This window comes from Narcine bancroftii, chromosome 11, assembly GCF_036971445.1.
Source record: "Narcine bancroftii isolate sNarBan1 chromosome 11, sNarBan1.hap1, whole genome shotgun sequence".
Lineage (NCBI taxonomy): Eukaryota > Metazoa > Chordata > Chondrichthyes > Torpediniformes > Narcinidae > Narcine > Narcine bancroftii.
Window position 1 is genome coordinate 58705575 of NC_091479.1, and position 24458 is coordinate 58730032.

Below are 24458 nucleotides of genomic sequence, written 5' to 3' on the forward strand. Positions count from 1 at the left end.
TCCAGTCTTTTGGAGTTATTGATAGCATACAAGGAGGATCCTGGGCCCGGCCTCCCTCAGAGGAGGATCCTGGGCCCGGCCTCCCTCAGGGGAAGGATCCTGGGCCCAGCCTCCCTCAGGGCAGGACCCAGATCCTGGCCTCCCTCGGGGTGGATCCTGGGCCTGGCCTCCCTCTTCATCTGCTTCATCAGGGACCTTCTTTTAGTTCTAAGAACGGAAGTCAGAACATGCAATCATCACCAAACAATGAGTAGCACTATTTGCTGTTCCTCAAAGGATTTCAAAACAAAATGCAAGAAGATCTGATGAAATCCAGGTCTTGGAATCATGGAGCATGGAACAGGTGCTTTAGCCCAACTTTTCCATCCTGACCACGTTGGATTCCTGCTTAGTCCTTCATTTGGTTCATAGCCTTCCAAACCTTTACTTTTCATGATCTATCCCAATGTCTTTGAATGTTGCAATAGAGGGCATAGATTTGAAGTGAGATAGGAAACGATTTAAAAGATACCTATTATGGACAAGTTCTGTGCACAGAAGTTATGTGCAAGAGGCTGGCAGAGGAAGTCGTAGAAGTGGGACAATAGTCTGTTTGAAATACATTTTGTCAGGTTTATGGATAGGAAAGGTTAACTTGAGAACTCAATTTGTCAGCCTATTTCCTTTTTGTAGAAATCTATAACCATTTTGGCTCAGGGTTCAGAGAAAGGAACCTTGTTCCCCAATGGCAGTAAGGAGTCCTTGCGGACTGCAAGGGTCATGAGTGCAATTAGGCATCAAAAACTTTCCCGGGGTTCATTGGTGACAGGGCCATCACAGCTACATGCTGTGATCTCCGTTTAATACACAGAGAAATCACCGCGGTAAATGGTCCTGTTATGTTTTAGCTGCCCGGTAAATACCTTTGAACCCCTAGTTTAATCCTTTCTAGTGTTTATTAAGGCCCAAGGATTGTAAGTTTAACAGCACCTTTATTTACTCACATCCAGATACTGGGTCGTATGAATATGACGTCTCTCACTGCGCACGCGCCCTTCTCAACGTGACGTGGCTCTTGGTTCATGCTCGAGCATAAAATAGTCCCAGGTTGCCTCAGTATATAACAGGTGGCAATGATTCACTGATGTCGTCTTATCGTAGGGTGGGTGATGCCCAATTTATTTCGTATTCAGAACCAATTTGGGTCCAAAAATCATTCTGCGACAGAGGTGAGAGTGGGAAATGGAGCCTTTAACAGCTGGAAACCTGGCGACGCCGCGAATGGTGGCTGGATGGGGCTTCTTTCTGTGACGTCAATGACATTGCTCTGACCTTTGACCCGGGTGTGTCAAAGAAGCAGAAGGAAGGTGTTTTTGCTCTTACGCTGGTGCTGCTGATGTTTTGTGAGCGCTGATAGGGCCTGGCCTGGTGAGTGAACCTTTGCTGCGCGACTGGGCCTTTCCCAGTGACGGGACGTATCGTTGTCCGCGGCCCTCCGGCGGGAGGCTGAGTGGCGCAGCGAGAATCAGCCCAATATTGGGGAGGGTCGCCCGGGAAAGAGGGGCCGAGCGGCACGAGCTGGGCTGGGCACAGCGACAGGACGGGACGGAGGTTCGACATTGAAGCGGGAGTTTCGGGCAGGCGGGGGTCATGTCCAAAGGTTCTTTCTGTCGTCCCGGAATAGAATTTAAACTGAGTGGTGCCTTGGATGGAGAAAAATGAACTAAATTCCATCCTAGACCCAAGGTCATAGAACAGAAGTGAAGGGAAATGAGTAAAATATTCACGAAAAAAATCAATTTTACAGCTCGTTTCATTGTATTGAGGCCATCCCTCCAAAACGCTTGCACCCACGTACCTGTCTAAATGCTTTCATTGTACCCGTCTCGCATTTTCTCTGACAGCTTGTCCACTGTGCAGGAAAGTTTCCCCTCAGGCCCTCTTTTTTTCCCCCTTGTCACTTTAAACCTGTTGCCTCGGTTGTCCTCTCGTGGGGGAAAGAAATGTGACAATTCACCTTGTCCATGCCTTTCATGATTGATTAAACCTCGGTCAACAATGAAGACGCTGTTTACATCCGGTACCGCACGGATGGCAGTCTCTTCAATCTGAGGCGCCTGCAAGCTCACACCAAGACACAAGAGAAACTTGTCCGTGAACTACTCTTTGCAGACGATGCTGCTTTAGTTGCCCATTCAGAGCCAGCTCTTCAGCGCTTGACGTCCTGCTTTGCGGAAACTGCCAAAATGTTTGGCCTGGAAGTCAGCCTGAAGAAAACTGAGGTCCTCCATCAGCCAGCTCCCCACCATGACTACCAGCCCCCCCACATCTCCATCGGGCACACGAAACTCAAAACGGTCAACCAGTTTACCTATCTCGGCTGCACCATTTCATCAGATGCAAGGATTGACAAAGAGATAGACAACAGACTCGCCAAGGCAAATACCGCCTTTGGAAGACTACACAAAAGAGTCTGGAAAAACAACCAACTGAAAAACCTCACAAAGATAAGTGTATACAGAGCCGTTGTCATACCCACACTCCTGTTCAGCTCCGAATCATGGGTCCTCTACCGGCATCACCTACGGCTCCTAGAACGCTTCCACCAGCGTTGTCTCCGCTCCATCCTCAACATCCATTGGAGCGCTTTCATCCCTAACGTCGAAGTACTCGAGATGGCAGAGGTCGACAGCATCGAGTCCACGCTGCTGAAGATCCAGCTGCGCTGGGTGGGTCACGTCTCCAGAATGGAGGACCATCGCCTTCCCAAGATCGTGTTATATGGCGAGCTCTCCACTGGCCACCGTGACAGAGGTGCACCAAAGAAAAGGTACAAGGACTGCCTAAAGAAATCTCTTGGTGCCTGCCACATTGACCACCGCCAGTGGGCTGATATCGCCTCAAACCGTGCATCTTGGCGCCTCACAGTTTGGCGGGCGGCAACCTCCTTTGAAGAAGACCGCAGAGCCCACCTCACTGACAAAAGGCAAAGGAGGAAAAACCCAACCCCAACCAACCAATTTTCCCCTGCAGCCGCTGCAACCGTGTCTGCCTGTCCCGCATCGGACTGGTCAGCCACAAACGAGCCTGCAGCTGACGTGGACTTTTACCCCCTCTATAAATCTTCGTCCGCGAAGCCAAGCCAAAGAAACCTCGGTCGATAGAGATGTAAAGAGAGCGTTTGTTTATTGGTAAAATCAAAGTCTAGAAAGTAAATCCTGAAAATCTGGAGACATTATGGTTGAAGTAAAAACACAAAAGGCTTGAGAAACTCAGCTGGTCAAACAATGACCTTTATGTAGTAAAGGTAAAAAGACATAACAGGCATTTCAGGCGAGCCTTTCATCAAAGTATGAAAGCGTGGCGGCGGGTGTCCAAACGAAAGGATGGGGGAAGGGAAGGGGTGGCAAAAGCAGGAGATGATGGGTGAAGAAGGGAGGGAGGGGACAGCAGTGACAAGGGGAAGGAGGGATTGCTGGAAAAGGGATGGGAAAAGCGAGCTTGTTAGCAGAAAGCAGATAAGTTAATGTTGATGCAATTTAGCTGGAGAGTGCCCAGACAGAAGCTGTGCTGTTCCTCCATTCTCCAGATGGTCAGGCTGGGACAGTACATAAGGCTGTGGACAGACATGTGAGCTTTGAGAGTGTGACTCAATTTAAATAGTTGGTTATTGGGAGGTCTTTGTTGTGGCAGAAGTGATCAGTGAGCCAATCTCCCAATCTGTGTCTGGTTTTCTCTGATGTAGAGAAAATGGGAGCACTGGATGCAGTAAATCAGGCCTGCAGCTATACAAGTGAAGTGTTGCCTCACTTGAAAGGTCAAGTGAGGTGCTGGTCCGTGGTGAGGGAGGAGGTGTGAGTGCAAATATTGCACCTCCTGCGGCCGAAGGGGAAGGTGCGGGGATAGGTCGGGAGGGATGAGTGCAATAGGGAATCATGGAGGGAGCAGTCTCCTTTGGAAGGCAGAAGGGGAGAAGGAAAAATGTCTGGTGGGATCCTGCAGTAAGTGCTGGAAATTCTGGTGGATAATGTGTTGGATATGAATGCTGGTAGGTGAGGATAAGGGGGATTCTATGTTGGTTGTGTCTGGATGTAGAGGGGACCAGGGCAGATAAGCGGGAAATGGAGGAGGTGAGGGCTGAGTTGATGGTGGTGGATGGGAAGCCATGTTTGTAGAAGAAGGCAGACATTTCAGAAGATCTGGACTGGAAGACCTCATCTTGGGAACAGATGCAGCTGAAATGTGTAAATTGAGAGAAGAGGATGGAATCCTTGCAGGAGACAGGGTGTGAGGAAGTGGTTGGGTGTCAATAGGAGGAGGTGGCTGAGTAATGTGGACTGGCCTCAGCACTACCCTTGACTGCAGGTTTGATGGTGAAGTCAGATTGTTGTGTCGAGAGTGGAGGAATTAGAGTATTGAGTATAGGAGTTGGGATGTTATGGTAAAGTTGTGATCTTTCACATGAGGCCAAATTTGGAGTATTGTGTGCAGTTTTAGTCACTTAACTACAGGAAAGATATTAATATAGAAAGAGTGCAGAGAAGATACACTAAGACATTTCCAAGACTTTAGGAATTGAGATACAGGGAAAGGTTAATCGGGTTAGGACTTTATTCCCTGCATTGTAGAAGAATGAGGGTAGATTTGATTGAGGTATTTAAAATTGAGGGGGATAGACAGAGTAATGTAGATTGACTTTTTTCCATTGAGGATAGGTGAGCGACAAACCAGAGGACATGGGTTAAGGGTGAAAGGAGAAAAGTTTAAATTTAGACATTCAGCACCATAACAGGCCATTTCAGCCCACAAGCCATGCCACCTAATTAATCTTCACTCCTGGTACATTTTGAACAGTGGGAGGAAACTGAAGCCCCTGGGGAAAACCCACACAGACATGGGGAGAACGTACAAACACCTTACAGACAGCGTTGGATTCGAACCCTGGTTTTGATCACTGGGGCTATAACAGTGTTGACATAACCTCTACGTCAACCGTGTTAGGGGGAACTTTACGCAGAAAGTGGTGGCAGTGTGGAATGAGTTGCCTGCTGAAGTGGTGAATGTGGGCTCGATTTTAATATTTAAGAAGAATTTGGACAGGCACAAGGATGGGAGAGGTATGGAGGGCTGTTGTCTGGGTGCAAGTCAGTGGGACTAGGCAAAAAAAGTGTTTTGCCACAGGCTTGGAGGGCTGAAGAGGCTTGTTTCTGGGCTACAGTGTTCTATTGTTCTATGGATCTATGACACGAATAAACCCTCCACAGCCTCCTCTGCTCCAAGGAAAAAATTGCCAGCCTATCAAGCCTCTCCATAAAATTCAAGCCTTCCACTTCTGGTAACATCCTGTACAATATTAACCACTCTCATCTTCTGGATTTTGATAATTGCTGGAGAATGTTATTGAACCATACTGAATATTAGAGTGGATGTGGAGAAGATGTTCTCTGTAGCAGGACACTATAGGGCACAACCTCAGGTGGAAAGTATGTCCCTTTAGAAGCAATTTTTTCATCCTGTATAACTCTGCTCCTGTGGCAAAAATGATGTTCATATAACCATATTACCACTTACAGCACGGAACAGGCTAGTTTGGCCCTACTAGTGCATGCTGTAACGAATTCCCACCCTCCTAGTCCCACTGACCAGCACCCGGTCCATACCCCTCCAGTCTTCTCCTATCCATGTAACTATCCAGTCTATCCTTAAATGTAACCAATGATCCTGCCTCGACCACGTCTGCCGGAAGCTCATTCCACATCCCTACCACCTTTTGCGTAAAGAAATTTCCCCTCATGTTCCCCTTATAATTTTCCCCCTTCAATCTTAAACCATGCCCTCTAGTTTGAATCTCCCCCACTCTTAATTGAAAAAGCCTATCCACATTTACTCTGCGCAGTTTTAGTCACTTAACTACAGGAAAGATATTAATATAGAAAGAGTGCAGAGAAGATACACTAAGACATTTCCCAGACTTTAGGAATTGAGATACAGGGAAAGGTTAAAATCTTAAACACCTCTATCAAGTCTCCCCCCTCAATCTTCTACACTCCAGAGAAAAAAAGCCCCAGTCTGCACAACCTTTCCCTGTAACTCAAACCTTGAAATCCTGTCAACATTCTCGTGAACCTTCTCTGTACTCTATTTTGTTTATACTTTCCTATAATTTGGTGACCAAAACTGTACACAGTACTCTAAATTTGGCCTCACCAATGCCTTGTACAATTTCATCATAACCTCCCTACTCTTGAATTCAATACTCTGATTTATGAAGGCCAACATTCCAAATGCCTTCTTCACCACACCATCTACCTGAGTATCAGCCTTGACGGTACTATTTACCATAACTCCTAAATCCCTTTGTTGCTCTGCACATTTCAATAGCCTACCATTTAATGCGTATGACCTATTTAGATTTGCCTTTTCAAAATGTAACACCTCACACTTATCTGTATTAAATTCCATCAGCCATTTTTCAGCCCACACCTCCAGCCTTCCTAAATCACCTTTTAACCTACGGTAATCTTCCTCACGGTCCACAACACCACCAATCTTTGTATCATCCGCAAACTTGCTTATCCAATTCTCCACCCCTACTTCCAGATCGTTAATATATATAACAAACAACAGTGGACCATCGGCCTTCAATTGGACAAACTATTTTCTACCACTACTCTCTGACACCACCCATCCAACCATTGCTGAATCCATTTCACTACCTCCTTATTTATACCTAATGCCTCCACATTTTTTCCTAACCTCCTGTGGGGAACTTTGTCAAAAGCTTTACTAAAGTCTAAATAGACAACATCCACAGCTTTCCCTTCATCAACCTTTTTTGTAACCCCCTCGAAAAACTCAATCAGGTTTGTCAAGCATGATCTACCCCTGACAAAACCATGCTGATTACTCCCTATCAATCCCTGTACCTCCAAATATTTGTAAATACTATCCCCCAGATCACTTTCCATCAACTTGCCCACCACAGATGTCAGACTCACGGGCCTATAATTCCCAGGTTTACATTTAGAACCTTTCTTAAACAGCGGAACCACATGCGCCACCCTCCAATCCTTTGGCACTACCCCCGTGACCAGCGACATCCTAAATATCTCTGTTAATGGCCCCACTTTCTGTTCACAAGCCTCCCTAAGTCTCCTTGGGAATATTTTGTCTGGTCCCGGAGATTTATCCACCTTTATCTTTTTCAACACAGCCATCACTACCTCCTCCGTTATCCTTATATGCTTCATGACCTCCCCACTATTTTTCTTTACTTCAACTGGTTCAATATTTTATTCCCTAGTGAATACTGAGGCAAAGAAATCATTCAAAATTTCCCCCATTTCCTCTGACTTCTCACTCAGCCTACCTTCGCTATCTACAAGGGATCCAATTTTATCCCTCACTAATCTTTTACTTTTAATGTACCTATAGAAACCCTTTGTATTTATTTTTACTCTGTCTGCCAAAGCCTCTTCGTGTCTTTTTTTGGCCTTTCTAATTTCTTTCTTAAGGTTCCTTCTACACTCCTTGTAGTCCTCCTTCAAACTCTCAGCTCTCTGCTCTTTATACCTCTTGTTCACCTCTCTTTTTCTCCTCACCAAATTTCCAATATTCCTCGAAAACCAAGCCTCCCTATGACTTCCAGCCTTTCCTTTGATCCTCACTGGGACATACTCTGTACCCTCAAAATTTCTTTTTTGAATATCCTCCATTTTTCATTTACATCCTTACCTGAAAATATCCTGTCCCACTCAATACTCCCCAAATCCCTTCTTATTCTTTCAAAATTTGCTCTTCTCCAATCCAGAACCTCAACACTAGGCTGCTCCTTGCTCTTCCCTAAAACTACCCGAAAACTAACAGAGTTATGACCACTAGACCCAATTTGTTCTCCAACATTAATGTCCGATACCTGTCCTAGCTCATTCCCTAACAGGAGATCTAGTATTACAACGTCCCGAGTTGGTTCTTCTACTAATTGATTTAGAAAACAATCTTGAACACATTTAACGAACTCTAGCCCATCCAGCCCTCGAACTGTATGGGTATCCCAATCAATGTGAGGGAAGTTAAAATCTCCCATGATCCACTACCTTATGATTCTCACACATATACGTTATCTCCCTACAAATTTGTTCCTCTAATTTTCTTGGCCCATTTGGTGGTCTGTAATACACCCCTATTAGCACCCTCATGCCTCCTTTACCCCTCAATTCCACCCAAACAGCCTCACTGTACGATCCCTCCAGACCATCCTGCCACCTTACGGCAGTAACGTCCTCCTTAACAAGCAGAGCAACTCCTCCCCCTTTACCCCCTGCTCTCACCTCTCCAACAAATTTATCCTGGAATATTAGGTTGCAAGTCCTGCCCCTCCTGTAGCCAGGTCTCACTAATTGCCACAATATCATGACCCCAAGTATCTGTGCATGCTTTAAGCTCATCTACTTTGTTCACTATGCTTCTTGCATTAAAATATATGCATTTCAGAGAATGACACTCTCCTATGTTCTCTTTTCTACCTTTTACCCTAATCTTCATCCTACCTTTGTTATCGTTATTATTCCAATCTAGGTGGCCATGCTCCCTTGACACTGCACTCACACTCTGTTCCCCACCCCCCTGCCAAACTAGTCTGTCAGTACCCCAGGAATTTTATCTTCAGCTTCCCAAAATGTCTGACAAAACTTTTCAGGCTGCAGAAATGTATCCATTTAATATATTTTAAGAACGCTCACACCTTCTCTTTTGTAATCTACCCATAGTTCATTCCCTCTCATCCAGGTAGCACCCCAGGAAATCTCTTCTGTACCTTTCTCAAGACCTCCACACCCTTCCTGTAATGGGGTGACTAGAATAGAATTCTACATAGTAACTAAAAAAAACTCATAAGGAGGGAAAAGATGAAGTATGAAAGTAGGCTGCAAATAATATCAAAGAAAATTCAAAAGCTGCTTCAAAGTTGGTGTAGCAGTTAGTGTTACGCCTTTACAGCATCAGGAATAGGGACCAGACCAGGGTTCGAATCCTGCGCTGACTGTAAGGAGTTTGAATGTACTCCCCGTGTTTGCATGGGTTTTCTCTGGGGGCTCTGGTTTCCTCCCACCGTTTCTAAATAAAAACATACCAGGGTTGTAGGTTATTGGTATGGACTCGTGGGCTGAAATTGCCTTGTACCATGCTGTCTGTCTAAATTAAATAAAAATTAAAACTTTAAATTGTATAAAGAGTAAAAGAGGTGAGAATAGACACAGGTCTACTAGAAAATGACACTGGAGAAATAATAATGGAAGTCCAGGAGATTGCAGAGTATTTTGAATCATTCTTCACTGTGAAAGACATGAGCAGCATACCACATGTCGAAGGGTATCAGGGAAGAGAAGTGAGTGCAGTTACTATTTCAAAGGAGAAGGTACTTTGGAAGTTGATCTAGGGGTGGAGAAGTCACCTGGATCAGATGGATTTCACACTTGGGTCCTAGAAGTAGCAGTAGAGATTTTGGAGGCATTGGTAATAATCTTGGGTGCAGCCACTGAAAACACAGTGGTGGTTGATAAATGCAAAATAATGGCATACGTAATTGTCGGTAAATCAGAACTTGTTTACGCGCGCATTTTTTTTTTAAAAACACTGAACCTTGCACGCCACGTCATGATGTTCTGTGCCAGTTCGCTAGACTTCTGGAGTTGTAGTTTATCTATAGTGCGCCCCCCCCCCCCCCCCCCAGAACTGGCACTATCATCTGGTAGTTTTTTGGGAGGTCAGCCCTGCGTTGGCAGTTTTGTTAACTGGGGCAGGCACGAACCTGTCAGTTGTGAATGACAGAGGCTGCCCGGCAATGTCCAAGATGCAGATTGCATGATCTCTTGTATGGCGCTTGCAAGGCCTGTCGATATGTTCATCTATGTATGGACATGTATTCACAGTCCTTCAGTTCATGTGGTACAAAAGAAACATGTTTGCCATGTGATGATGGTGCTACTGAGGATAATTTGCCTATGGTATTTCTTAGTTATTTCTCAGTATTTAAAACAAAATGGTTTACAAAGGCGTATCTCTATCTCCACTTAACAATTTATCATTCTATTTGAATACAAAATATTCTGGAATTTCCTCTGGTTTATTCATTTCTATCTGAATCCATGCTGGTTTCTTTTCCCCTTCAAAGAAGGCAGAGAGAAATCTTAGTTGTGCTGGTAGTTGAAACACTCTTAATTCAAATTTTCATGTTAATTTTTCTAATGCAACTCTTGCCATTTTCCCTTTCCAAATAAATTTCCTTACACACTGATTTAATTCTTAAAAACATTTTGATACAGATAATGATGGTAACCTATTAAGGTTAAAGAATAATCCATCCATTTCTTTAAATTTTCATCAATTTTCTTAATCTAGATAAATTGAATTATATACTCTTGTATATGTAAATTTGTATCCATTTTGATACCTAAATATTTAATTGCATCTGTTTGCCATTGATACTGACTTTTGCTTTTAGACTGTTTAACAGACATTATTTCACTTTTGACAATTTATTTTATAAATACTACACCATATCCCTTTAATCTTAAATATTGTGATGATTTTTCTGATTGTCAAATATATTATAAAATTGTCTGCAAACAAACTGATCTTGTGTTCTTTTCCAGCCATTCTAAAACCTTTAATATAATTATCAGATCTAATCAATTCTGCCAAAGGTTCTATTACTAAAATAATGACAGTGACAAAGGACATCCTTGTTTACTTGATCTAGTTAATGAAAAAGATTCCGATATTTGCCCACTTGCTACCACTTTTGCTTTAGGTCCATTATGTAAAACTTTAATCCATTTATAAATGCAGGTGCTATCCCAAATTTTTCTAATAATGAAATAAAAATCCCATTCTAACTTATCAAATGCTTTTTCCATGTCTAAAGTAAATTCTAAACTTGGTTCTTCTCTTATCTGCGCTAAATATATTATATTCATTAATTTTGTCACGTTATCGGAGGAGTCACATGATGGAGTAGTGGCCGGTTGGGGAACTCCAGCCCTCTCCAGAAAAGTAAAAAAAGACAGTGAAAAAACAAAGGCACAAACACAAAAACCAAAATAAAGTGAAAATAAAGGTGTGGAGAAAATGGCAGCGAAAAAAGAAAAGCCAAAAGCAACGGGAAGAAGAGAAGAAGAAAGGACGTCAGAAGAAGAAGGTGAAGGCCTTACCTGTCCGAGGAGGCCCGCCACGGAGTGAGAAGCCCGCTCCCTAAGGTCAGTTGAAGCCCCGAACTCGGGACTACAAAAATGGTTCATGGAGCCAAACAAAAGTGCGCAACCGCGCAAGACAAAAGTAACACTGACGGGAGGGGGGACCAGCTGAGGAGTTGATCTCCACAGCTGAAATTGACAGCCACAACAAAGCAGCAAGAGGAAAACACAGAAAATAACGAAAGAAAGAAGAGGGTAAAAAGAAATCAAAGAAACAGCAGATGACCAACCCAGAGGAAGAAGACCAGCAGCAAGACACTTCTAATAAAAAATAAGAAGACCAAAAATACCCAACAAAATAAAACAAACAAATCAACAAGAAAACCAGAAGAGACAGAGGTAAAGGACACAGATCCTGGAATGGACTCAGAAGAAGAAGAAGAGGAAGAACACAGAGAAATGGAAGATGAAGGGAAGGGCAAGTACACGGATATATTTTTTTAAAGAATATATGGAATCAGTAAAAGAATGGCAGTCACAAGAATTCAGTGAAATAAAAAGAAGAGTAAAAAGTACCGAAGAAAAAATGAATAGATTAGAGATGATCATGTCAGATATAGGAAAAAGAGTGGACAAGGTGGAAGAATGAGAAACAGCCGTAGAAATGGAAGTAGAGGACTTAAAAAAGAAATTAGAAGAATCTGATAAAGTTAAAGAGACACAAGAGCTGTTAGCTCAGAAGATAGATATAATGGAAAATTATAATAGAAGAAACAATATAAAGATAGTGGGCCTTAAGCAAGATGAAGAAGGCAAGAATATGAGAGAATTTATAAAAGAATGGATCCCCAGGGTCCTAGGAAGACCAGAATTACAGGAAGAAATGGAAATAGAAAGGGCACGCAGAACGTTAGCCCCTAAACCACAACAAAAACCAAGATCCATTCTAGTAAAATTCTTAAGATATACAACAAGAGAAAATATATTGGAGAAAGCAATGAGGAAAATAAGAGAAGACAAAAAACCATTGGAATACAAAGGTCAAAAATTTTTTTTCTATCCAGATATAAGTTTTGAACTCCTGAAGAAGAGGAAGGAGTTTAATGCAGCAAAAACGATCCTATGGAAAAAAGGATATAAATTTATGCTAAAGTATCCAGCGGTAATTAAATTAGTTATTCCAGGGCAGCAAAACACTGAATTCTTGGATCCGGAGGAAGCAAGAAAATTTGCAGAACAACTACAAAACAGACAGAGAGAGGAAGATATATAATGAGAACAAAAATGACCACAAACTATATGTATGTGTGTATGTATATATAAAAAAAAATAGAATTTAGGTAAGAACTAAGAAGGGAAAGAAAGGGAAGAAAGGAAGTATGGGGGGAATTAAGAAAGTGACCTTTGTTGTATATGAAAATTAAAATCTTTGCTGGGGGGACTGGGTGGGGAAGAGTTACGGTCACTGCGAAATCAGTTGACGCTTGCGAGTGATTTCGCAAATCCAAATGGAGAGGGGAGATGCAGTTGGCCGACAAGGGACAAAGGGCAACTCAGGAAGGGGATAGTGGGGTTAAAGGAATTTTAGATAGGAGAAAAAGGGAAATGTTTTATATTTTAGAAATGTTGACTTATAAAGTGTTCAAAAAAAGAAAGCAAAAATGGATAAGAAGGAAAGGTGAGGAAGAGGAAACGGAAAGGAAAGATAAACAAAGTATGAAATGGCTATGTTGAACTATATGACTTTAAATATTAATGGAATACATAACCAAATCAAAAGGAAGAAACTGCTAAATTTACTGAAAAAAGAAAAAAATTGATATAGCATTCGTACAAGAAACACACTTAACTGAAGTGGAGCACAAGAAATTAAAGAGATTGGATAGGACATGTAACAGCAGCGTCATATAATTCAAAAGCTAGAGGAGTAGCTATATTAATCAGTAAAAATGTACCAATCAAAATGGAAGAGGAAATAATAGATCCAGCAGGGAGATATGTAATGATAAATTGTCAGATATATTTGGAGTTTTGGAATTTACTCAATGTATATTCACCTAACGAAGAAGATCAAAAATTTATGCAAGATATTTTTTTGAAGATAGCAGACAAGCAAGGGAACATAATAATAGGAGGGGATTTCAACCTTAATTTGGATTCAAACATGGATAAAACTGGGAAAAAAAATTAACAGAAAGAACAAAGTAACCAAATTTATAATTAAATCGATGCAAGAGATGTAACTTTTGGATATATGGAGGAAACAACAACCAAAGGAAAAGGAATATTCATATTATTTGGGTAGACATAAAACATACTCAAGAATAGACCTATTCCTGTTATCAGCTCGAATGCAAGACAGAGTTAGGAAAACGGAATATAAAGCTAGACTATTATCGGACTACTCACCCCTGATATTGACAATAGAGTTAGAGGACATCCCACCAAGAATGTTTAGATGGAGATTAAACTCCATGCTACTTAAAAGGCAGGATTTTAGAGAATTAATTGAAGGACAAATTAAAATGTACTTTGAAATAAATACGGAATCAGTGAAAGATAAGTTTATACTATGGGACGCAATGAAAGTGTTCATCAGAGGGCAAATAATAAGTTATGTAACCAAGATGAAGAAGGACTACAATCAGGAAATAGAGCAGTTGGAAAGGGAAATAGCAAATATAGAAAAAGAGTTAGCAATGAATGAAGACACAACTAAAAGAAGAGAATTGGCAGATTAAAAAAAAATATGAAACACTACAAACATATAAGGTGGAGAAGAACATAATGAAGACAAAACAGAAATATTATGAACTAGGAGGAAAAAAAACGCACAAAATTCTAGCGTGGCAGCTTAAGACAGAACAAACTAAGAGAATGGTATTGGCATTAAGGAAAAAAGACAAGCAAATCACATATAATCCAACGGAGATTAATGAAAACTTCAGAACAATTTTATCAAACTGAAAATGAAGGGAAAGAAGACAAAATAGATGAATTTTTAACTAAAATTGAACTACCAGAATTACAAACAGAGGAACAAAATAAATTAACAGAACCATTTGAAATAGTAGAAATACAAGAGATAATAAAAAAAACTACCGAATAATAAAACACCAGGAGAGGATGGATTCCCAATAGAATTCTATAAAACATTTAAAGATTTATTAATTCCTCCCCTTCTGAAAGTAATCAACCAGATTGATAAAACACAAAGCTTATCAGATTCATGCAAAACAGCAATAATTACAGTAATACCAAAGATAGGGAAAGATCCACTTGCACCAGCGTCATATAGACCAATATCTTTACTTAACACATAAGATAATAGCTAAACTATTAGCAAACATATTAGCCGACTATGTACCAAAAATAGTAAATCTAGACCAAACTGGATTTATTAAAAAGACGAACAACAGACAATATTTGTAAATTTATTAACTTAATTCATGCAGTAGAAGGAAATAATGCTCCAACAGTAGCGGTTGCTTTAGACGCAGAGAAGGCCTTTGACAAAGTAGAATGGAATTATTTATTCAAAGTACTACAAAAAATCAGTTTACCAGAGAAATATATTAATTGGATTAAAGCATTATATAAGGAGCCATTGGCGAAAGTGAAAGTAAATGGATATATATATCAAAACAATTTAACTTAAGCAGATCAACAAGGCAGGGATGCCCACTATCGCCCTTATTGTTCGCATTAGCCATAGAACCACTAGCAGAACTGATAAGAACAGAAAAGAAAATAAAAGGGATAAAAATAAAAGACAAGGAATATAAAATCAGTTTATTTGCAGATGACGTTATAGTATACTTAGCAGAACCAGAAATATCAATAAAAGAATTACATAAGAAATTGAAGGAATATGGAGAAGTGTCGGGGTACAAGATTAACGCAAATAAAAGTGAAGCAATGCCAATGAATAATGTGGATTTCTCAAAATTTAAGAAAGAATCATCATTCAGATGGCAAACGCAAGCAATGCGATACCTAGGTATACAAATAAATAAAAACCTCGGCCATCTATATAAACTCAATTATTATCCACTAATGAAAAAATTACAAGACGACTTAGAGCATTGGAAAGACTTACCACTAACACTAATAGGAAGGATAAACTGTATTACAATGAACATTTTCCCAAGGATACAATACCTATTGCAGACATTGCCAATACACTTAACAGAGAAATTCTTCAAGAAGTTAAAGAAAATAATAAGGAAATTTTTATGGAAAGGGGGGAAACCGAGGATAGCACTAGATAAATTAACAGAATGGTATAAACAAGGAGGCTTACAACGGCCAAACTTTAAAAATTACTATAGAGCTGCACAATTAAGATACCTATCAGATTTTTATCAAACAAGGGAAAAGCCAGATTGGACTAAATTAGAACTAGATAAAATAGGGGAGAAGATACCTGAACATATATTATAAATGGGATGAAAAATTGGTACAACGTAGGAATTCTCCAGTATTACATCATCTGCTCAATATTTGGAAGAAGATTCATGTAGAAAGGAATAAAACAAATTACCAACTACCAAAACTAATACTGATGCAAAATCAGCTAATCCCTTTTACAATAGATAACCTTTCCTTTAGAGAATGGGAGAAAAAAGGGATCAAAAGAATAGAAAATTGTTTTTCGGGAAATAAATTATTATCCTTTGAACAAATGAAGGATAAATATAATATAACTCATGATACAGTGTTGGCATACTACCAGCTGAAATCCTACTTGAAGGACAAATTGGGAAGCAGTCTGAGGTTACCAGAGGAAAGTAATTTTGAATATGTAATTACAGACACAATGATAATCAAAAAACTTGTAACAAACATGTATATTAAACTACAAGAAAAGGAGAATGAGGAAACAAATGGTAAAACTAAACAAAAATGGGAACAACATCTAAACATAAAGATAAAGAATGAAACATGGGAGAAGTTGCGAGGTTACATATGATACAATATACCTGGATACACAGGCTATACATTACACCTCAAAAGTTAAATAAATTGGACCCAACAGTATCTGACAGATGTTTTCACTGTAAAAAAGGAAATGGGAACAACAATTCATGCAATTTGGACACGTGAGAAAGTGAAAAAAATCACAAAAAGCAATATACCAAAAAACCCAGAGATCTACCTCCTAAGTAACATAAAAAACAAAAAATTTGGACTCTATTTGGATGGTGCACAAAAAAGATTTGTTATGATAGCCCTAGCTGTAGCAAAAAAATGTATTATGTCAACCTGGAAATTAGAAGATAACTTGAGAATACAGCAATGGTACATAGAAATGAATTAATGTTTTCCATTAGAAAAAATAACATCTATTTTAAGAAATAACATTACAATATTTGTACAAATATGGGAGCCATACATGAAACATAATAGAGAAAACCTACTGTGGACATCTACCACCTAAAATGACAGAAGAGAAGAGAATGAAAAGAACTGACTCAGTGGAATTTCTTGTTTATTTTCATTGTTTGACGGGTTTAATGTATCTTATTTTCTGAACTTTAAATAAATGGAAGGGGAGGAGGGAAGGGGGGAGAAAACGACACTGTATATATTTAAGAAGGAAAATGTATGTATCTTGATCTATATGGTTTATAGTGTGAAAAATAAAACAAATTAAAAAAATTTTTGTCACGTTATCTACTGATTTTTTTTAACAAATCCAGTTTGATCCATATTTATTAATTTTAGTAAATATTTAGCTAATCTATTTGGTAGCATTTTTAGATATTATTTTCTAATCAGCATTCAATAATGAAATAGGTCTACATGATGTTGGTTTTCAAGGATTTTTTTTTGGAATCACTTATTATTAGTCTTAAATGATTCTGGTATATGCATCTCTTTAACTGATCTAATAATTCCATAAAAGGAAGAATTAATTACTTTTTAAATGCTTTGTAAAATTCAGTGGGAAAGCCATCTTCTCCTGGTGACATTATTTTGGTATGAACCCAATGCGTCTTTAACTTCTATCAGAATAAGAGGAACAGCCAATACATTTTGATCTTCTAGATTTAGATAAATAGAAGATATTTTTGTCTCAAATAAATTTTCATCCTTTAGATATTCTGACGAATATAAATTTTAATAAAATCTTTCAAAATTTTCATTTATTTCTTGTGATTTATAGGTTATTTGAAATTGTTCCCTAGATATTTGCTCAGTTTTTGATTGCTGTGCAAGGACCTTGTGTGCCTTCTCACCCATTTCCTAATATCTTTGCTTAGTTCTCATTGTCTCTTTCTATTGTGTATGCTTACAAAGTATTATACTGTAACTTCTTATTTATCAATACCCTTATCCTCATTTGTTTGTGTATGCAAATCCTTTTTGAAGTCTGTTATTTCTTTTTCAAGTTGTTCTACTTTCATATAATTTAAAAAAATCTGTTGTATATATTATTTGACCTCTTAAATATTCCTTCACCGCATCCCATAAACCAAAATTATTCATTACCAAATTAGAATTAATTTTTAAAAAATCCTTATTTGGTATTTAATAAACTCACAGAAATCCTGCCTTTTTAAAAATATTGAGTTAAACCTCCATTGGTAAAGCAATTTTTCTCTATTTTCCATTGATATTGTTAAGAATAAAGGTGTGTGATCCAACAAAATTCTTGCTTTATATTCAATTTTTTTTAATCCTTCCTTGCAATTGTGCTGATGTTAAGAAAAAAATAAATTCTAGAATAAGAATCCTGTCTATTAGAATAAAAAGAATAGTCCCTTTCTCTTGAATGATTCCTCCATGGGTCTACTAATCTTATCTTTTATTATTATTATTATTATTATGGCCTGCACACAAATTGGCAGCTATCAGCCCTTCCCTCCCTGCTCTCCCAAATCCATGTTGTTACAATTTTATTTAAACAAATCACCCCTTATCAGTTGTATATAGTGTAATTCACAATGTCCACAATGCAGCTCAGCAATCCTTCTTCATGGTGAATATCTGACAAAGAACCAACATACTGTTTTGCTTTTCTTGGTTCAGCAAATAACTTGTTTTGATCTGGATATCTCAAAACAGAGGCATAGCCTTATTTCCACAGAATATTTTTAATTGGATAAAATTCCTTTCCTCAACAATTCAAAAATTGTCTGGATAAAATAAAATCTTATTTCCATTATGTCCTAAAGGACTTTTTCTTTCCTTTGCTTGCCTTGCTGCCAATTCTAAAATTTTCTCTCTTGATAACGAAGGAATTTAACTAGTATTGGGCATGGCTTTTGATCTGGTTGTGATCGAGATCTTGGAGCTCAATGTTCTTTCTCTATCTCTATCTCCCTGAAATTTATTAACTCAAAAACTGCGGAATCCAGCATTGTAAAAATAGTTAAATATAATCTCCTTCATCCCCTTCTTTTAAGTCCATTAATTTTAATATTTCTTCTGCTAAAATTTTCCAAAGCATTCACTTTTTGGGACATTTGATCTTGAACATTGATAAAATTGGTTTGCACATTTCCTATTTGTTCTTTAATTAATTTCATTTCAAATTCTTTTCCTTTAACTCTTGCTTTCATTTCATCAAATCTTTTTTGCATATTTACCACTACTACTTCTACATGATTAGTTCTAGCTTTGGATTTCAGTACCACAGCTTCAATGTGTTTCATTTCTTTCATTAAATCATTCAATGATTTATGCAATTGATTTATATCTAGAGCCTTAACAGTTTTACCTTTTCTAGCCTCCAGCAGTCTCCTGGCTCTTTTTAATTCTTCTTCCTCTATCTCTTCTTGTTCCGATTGTAGAACTTCTTCGCCTCATTCATCTTGAAGGTAGAGTAGTTGATATCTGCTTCCAGCTCACAGCACAGTCCCCATTTTATGTGCTCCATGTCTTTCGGGACCTCCGGCCATTGTTGAAGGTGGCTTGACGTTGCAAGAGCCACCTCTGTTGTCTACTTCACTGAATGGATTTGCTACTTTCTAGACAGCCCCTGGAACTATCTTCAAAGTAGGCCTGCCTTCTTATTTGTCTTGGTTTGCTTTTTGCTGTTCTTGCAGGCATGCAGCAGCTTTATTCTTTGGAGACATCCTTAGGGTGTTTTTTGTTTGTTTAAATATTACTTTTCTTTACCTGTCTCCTTCCTTTTTTCATTTTTTTTAAAGTTTGTTTGGGTGAGCTGTGTTTTTCCAACCTGATTTCTTCTCTTTCCCTCACCCCTCAAAGAGTTGTATTTTCTTGAAACTCTTCTACAAGTCTGGAGAACTTATCAACAGTCTTACCCAGGGCTTGAAGGCATAGTGCAGGAACATGTAATTCTGCCAGGCGAATAGTTTGAAAAGTGGTACTATCCACCAGCCAATGCCCTTTGAAATCTACCATGAACGAATGAGTTTGAAGGAAATCGGTCTCGAGTAGCAGTTGTGACATTGCCACTATAATAAAAGGCTATGTGTAAATGTTCCCCTCGAACTGAATATTCATTTTTTTTTGGTGCCATAGGTGGGTTTGTTGGAACTATTCACTGCTGAGAGTTGGAGGTTAGGGGTAGGATAATGTGTATCAAAACTGGTTGTTGGGACCTGTGTTGACCAAAAATTTATGTTGGGATAGCTGATCCCAAACATGATTGTCAGCCAACCATCCTGTAAACAACAGTTGGCCGGGGTTTTTCCTGAGATCTTAGAGGGTGGCAGGCACCTATGTGCATTGCCTCCCCAAGACCGGTGGTAAATACACGAGGTCTAAGTGTCGACAGGCTGTCTACCTGACTTGAGACCTTGCTTCGTTATAGGAGTTGGTGTGTTGAGAGTATTGGCTTGGGAAGTAGTGCCAACATGGAGGTGCTGGGTTCAGACAGCTGTGGTGCAGTGACAATGTGGTGTGGTTTTTTGCCAGCCACAGGACATCTGCCTCTGCAGCTACTTCCCTGGGGTCTTTGAAAGAACTCTATTTGGGCACTTATCTGGGTTTGTGAATTTATCGTGGAAGAAAATAACCACTTTCCTGTCTCTTTTGGAAAAAGAAGACCACATTGTGGAACACAGATTCCAAAATCTTGCAAGAGAGAGAAAATTTTTTGTATGAAGAAACATTGTTCTGAAATCAACTCAACAAAAGAAAGTTGAGTTTTAAAGAGGTCTGATGATTTGATGTTTCAACATGCTTCACAATTGCTTTTGAGCAACAATTTAAAAGAAATCTGATGCCTCTCCATAATTATTTTTGAACAGTAATAAAGATTGAGTTTCAACAGAAAAGCTTTGAGACTGAACTTTAATGAACTTTAAAATCATTTCTTCAGAAGCAAGCTTAAATTGTAATGGTTTGGTATTAACACACACACACACACACACAGGTGATTGGTGCTGGGGATGGCTCAGGGTGCCGCAGCGCAGTGTGCTGGGTCGGGTGGAAGGGTCGGGTTGGTAGTGTTTTATTAAAATGCCTAAAAACACATTAAATACCACAACAGCAGAAAATCAAAATGATTACAAAAGTGAAATGAATACTAATTTAAAGTAAAATACTTAAGGAGATTTTTTTTAATATAAATGCTGTTGTTCGAGAATAAATGGCTCACTGGAGAGTTGATCTATTTTTTTCATTCAGAATCACTTGTTTCTGAACAATTTGTCAGTCTGAACAGGATGTTGCTGTTAAAGCTTCCAGCGCTGTTTTGGTGTGATTCTGTGTAACAAAAAGTTTCTAGTTGTTCTTCTCCCCCCAAAAACCAGGGGCATGCCTCCAGAACCAGGGTCAAGACTGAGGAGCAGGAGGGCAGCAAGGAGCCGGAGAGAGCTGGAACGGATTTGCAAGGTGAGCGGGAATGGAGGGAGTTTGTCCCGAAGAGTACAGAGGCCCAGCAAGGGCAAGAAGAGGTGGACCCTGCTGAGGCCAAAGGGACCTGGGTGCTAAGCTCCATGGCTTGGGAGGAAGAAGGAAAGAAGTGAGCTGATGTTGAGGAGAAGGTGGTGCCAGAGGGAGGGAAGCCAAGGGGATGCTGGGAAATGGCTGAGCCCAAGCAACAGCAGGGCCTGAGGGAAGAGCAGGTGATGGGAAGCCCCACAGGGCTGATGGACCGGGCAATGGGAAGCCCCCAGCACCCAAGGCATGCAAAGGGACTGTGTGATGGGAAGCACCCTGGCAGCAGAGCCAATGCAGAAGGACCAGATGATGGGAAGCAGCCCACTGAGACCCAAGGACCAGATGATAGTAAGCAGCCCAATGGCAGCCAAGCCAAACTGGAAGGAGGCAGTCAAGGGGACTTCAGAGCTGGGTGGGTTGAGTCTTGTGCAGACATAGAGAAGCAGAACCGGGGAGTCTGATGGATGATATTTAAAGATTTTTTTTCAAAGAAAGCCAGTCTTCTGTTTAGATAGGTGAAAGAGATCTTATCTATATTATCCCCCTCTCTTGGTCATCAAAATGAATGTCCTGCCTAAATTTTTAAATATATTCCAGGCAATTCTGATTTTTAAACCAATGAAATTTATGGCATGGTTGAATCTATTATTGCTTTGTATGTTTGGAACAACGAGAGTCCAAGGTTGATTAAATCTCTAACAAAAATCAAAAAAGATGGGGCTTTGCTTTGCCTAAACTGACATTATTATTAGGCTATTAATAGTAAATATATTTACTGGATTTTTGGCATGGATAAATCAGACTGCCCAGAGTGGGCATCCATGGAGCTGAAAGATTTTAACTAATTGGCTCTGGCTTCCCTTCCACTTTCTTTGGTTAAGGTGAATAAATTAATAGGCAGTTGGTCATCAAAAATTTGTTATGAATTTGGTTTCAATTCAGCTGCTGTTTTGAACTGAAATTTTTTTTAATCTGCTTCAATTATTAATAATTTCTTTTTCCTCCATCTAGCCTTAATTGATAAATAGAGAGAAAAGGATATCATTTCATTTTTTGACTTGTTTGTGGATGGCTGTTTTATGACTTTTGACCATTTGTAACATAACACTGATCTATATCCTGTTTTAATCTGATCGCCATCCATGATGTTCTTATTTTGTTACTCTAATGGGTGGGAAATTTTGACAATAAGTAAGGCAGATCAAGAAACCCAGAGACCAGGAGTACAGAAGCACTAGACTTTGACCAGTGGGCTCAATTCTTTGAACGATAGATAATTGCATGGAGGAAGCAAACCAGAAAATGGGAGAAGGAGGAGATCATTGTGGTAACTGTTGTTACGAGCCCAAAGGACCCCAAAACCCCGCAGCAATAGACATTCCTCAAGACAAGTGGCTTTCAAAACAAAAGTTATTTTTAATCAACTTCAAACATGAAAATAGAATCAAACTTTAACTCTATTCTTGTACTCTTTACGAACCCAAATTGCCCCCTTCTAATTCTAAGCGCACGTGTATGTAAATTCAAGAAAAGTTCTTTGGTCCATAGTTCAATCTCACTTTTCAGACATAAATTGCTCATTGTCAACATTAGGAGCATACACATTTAACAAAGACCATGACTCGGCAAACAATTTACAAATAATCATTAAGATTTGACCAGCTGTTTCCTCCAAGGATTAAAGTTCAAATGGTATTTTCTTATGAATCAAAATCGCCACTCCTCGTGCTTTCAAATTAAAACAAGATGAAATTACATGACCAACGCAGTCTCTCTTCAATTTTAAATGTTCTTTTTTGGTTAAATGAGTTTCCTGCAAAAAAGCAACATCCACTTTCATCTTTTTTATATAGGCTAAAACACATTTACACTTAATCGGGTTATTTAAGCCTTGAACATTAAATGTTGCAAAATTCAAACTAGACATTATTTTAACAATTAAAGAAAATCCCTCTATTCACTCAATCAATAAAAAACCCCTCCCCTCAATAAAATAAAATAAAGCTCCCCTTGCCAAATAATCCCTAAATTAGTCAAGTACTAGATCCCCCATAAACAAAATGGAAATTACACAAATAAAAAAAAATTTGGATATAACTTAAAATACAAAAAAAGTAGTAACTCCCCGATTAACTGGGTGTGGAAAGAAATAAATTCCCCCCCCTCCCCCCACAGATGGAAGATGACTTCCAAAAGCTTCAGCGTCATCCATCCCCCACCCCACCCCCCCAACCGGACTTACAAAATTATAGATCTAAATCAGTTCATAACCCCAGTGAATTCAATCCCAAAGCTTGTTCTGGGTCATCAATGTCAATCAAACTCTTTGACATATTTGCCTTCCCGTTTCCATTTCCATTCTTCCTCTTAGGAGAAGAGTGCCTTTCAGTGGACCTGTCTGGCAAAGAATGAGCAAAAATTAAAGCATCGTGATCCCTCTTGGAACAACAAATATTTCTCTCTAAAATTTATTAAGGATCAAATTGGTTATTTTCTAAATTTGAATAGGAATTCAGTTCAGAGTAATTTTACTTTATGGGATGCTTTGAAGGCATTTTTACGTGGTCAAATTATTAGTTGCGCATCAAAAGAAAAGAAATTTTTGGTGGAGAGTTGGAAAAACAGATAGCTGACTTGGAAAAAGAATTTCAGAGGAATTGTATGGAGAATAATAAAGCAGCTTTAACTAAATTGAAGTTATGATATTTACATTACAAACATTAGTATTAACATTTTATTCAAAGATCTAAGCAACGTTATTACGAGTTAGAGGATAGAGCTCATAAAGTCTTAGCATGGCAATTGAAAACAGAACCAGCATTGAGAACTATTAATGCTGTGAGAAAAGTTAATTCAGTAAGCCTCAGGAAATGGATGACCAATTTTTATAATTTTACCAGAAATTATATACTTTTGAGAGAGTTCGAGTCTATGGTTCTAATGAATCTTTTTTATAGGATTTAAATTCGCCAATATTATGTGAAGATGATGTGAGGAAATTGGACTCTCCTTTTACCGATTTAGAGATAAAATATATTATTCAACAAATGTCTAATGGGAAGTCCCCAGGAGATGATGAATTTACTGTTGAGTTTTATAAAGCTTTTTATGATGATTTGTCTCCTCTATTTATGGACGTTCTTCAGCAGGTGGTGCAGGAACAAGCTTTACCAGATTCGTGTTTAAGTTCAATAATAATGGTTATACCAAAACAAGACAGAGACCCTTTGAATGTAGCTTCATATCAGCCAATTTATTTATTGAATGTAAATTATAAAATAATAGCGAAATTATTGGCAAATAGACTTGCTAAGTATTTACCTTAGTTGTACATGTAGATCAGGCTGGTTTTATTAAAAATAGATATGCCTCTGATAATATTCTTAGTGATTTTGTTGATCAATGCATCACGTCAGCACCCCAACC

The 24458-nt window shown here is 39.0% G+C and overlaps 1 protein-coding gene and 1 long non-coding RNA gene across 6 annotated transcripts in view; one reads left to right on the plus strand and one right to left on the minus strand.

The window, feature by feature from the left end:
* Positions 1-1085: 1085 nt before the first annotated feature.
* LOC138745787 (NACHT, LRR and PYD domains-containing protein 3-like) overlaps positions 1086-24458 on the plus strand; it is a 101766-nt gene continuing 78393 nt past the window's right edge. For 4 of the 5 annotated variants that reach the window (XM_069903081.1, XM_069903079.1, XM_069903078.1 and 1 more), the window contains exons 1-2: positions 1087-1407; positions 20903-20984. The gene's annotated coding sequence lies outside the window, so the exon portion shown is untranslated. Of the gene's footprint in view, positions 1408-20902; positions 20985-24458 lie in introns of all 5 variants that reach the window. The other variant, XM_069903082.1, reaches the window with a different exon arrangement.
* On the minus strand, positions 22429-23424 carry LOC138745468 (uncharacterized). The gene is made up of 2 exons (XR_011346292.1): positions 23275-23424; positions 22429-22845 (listed from the first exon to the last, which is right to left on the minus strand). It is a non-coding gene; the product is annotated as an uncharacterized lncRNA (long non-coding RNA).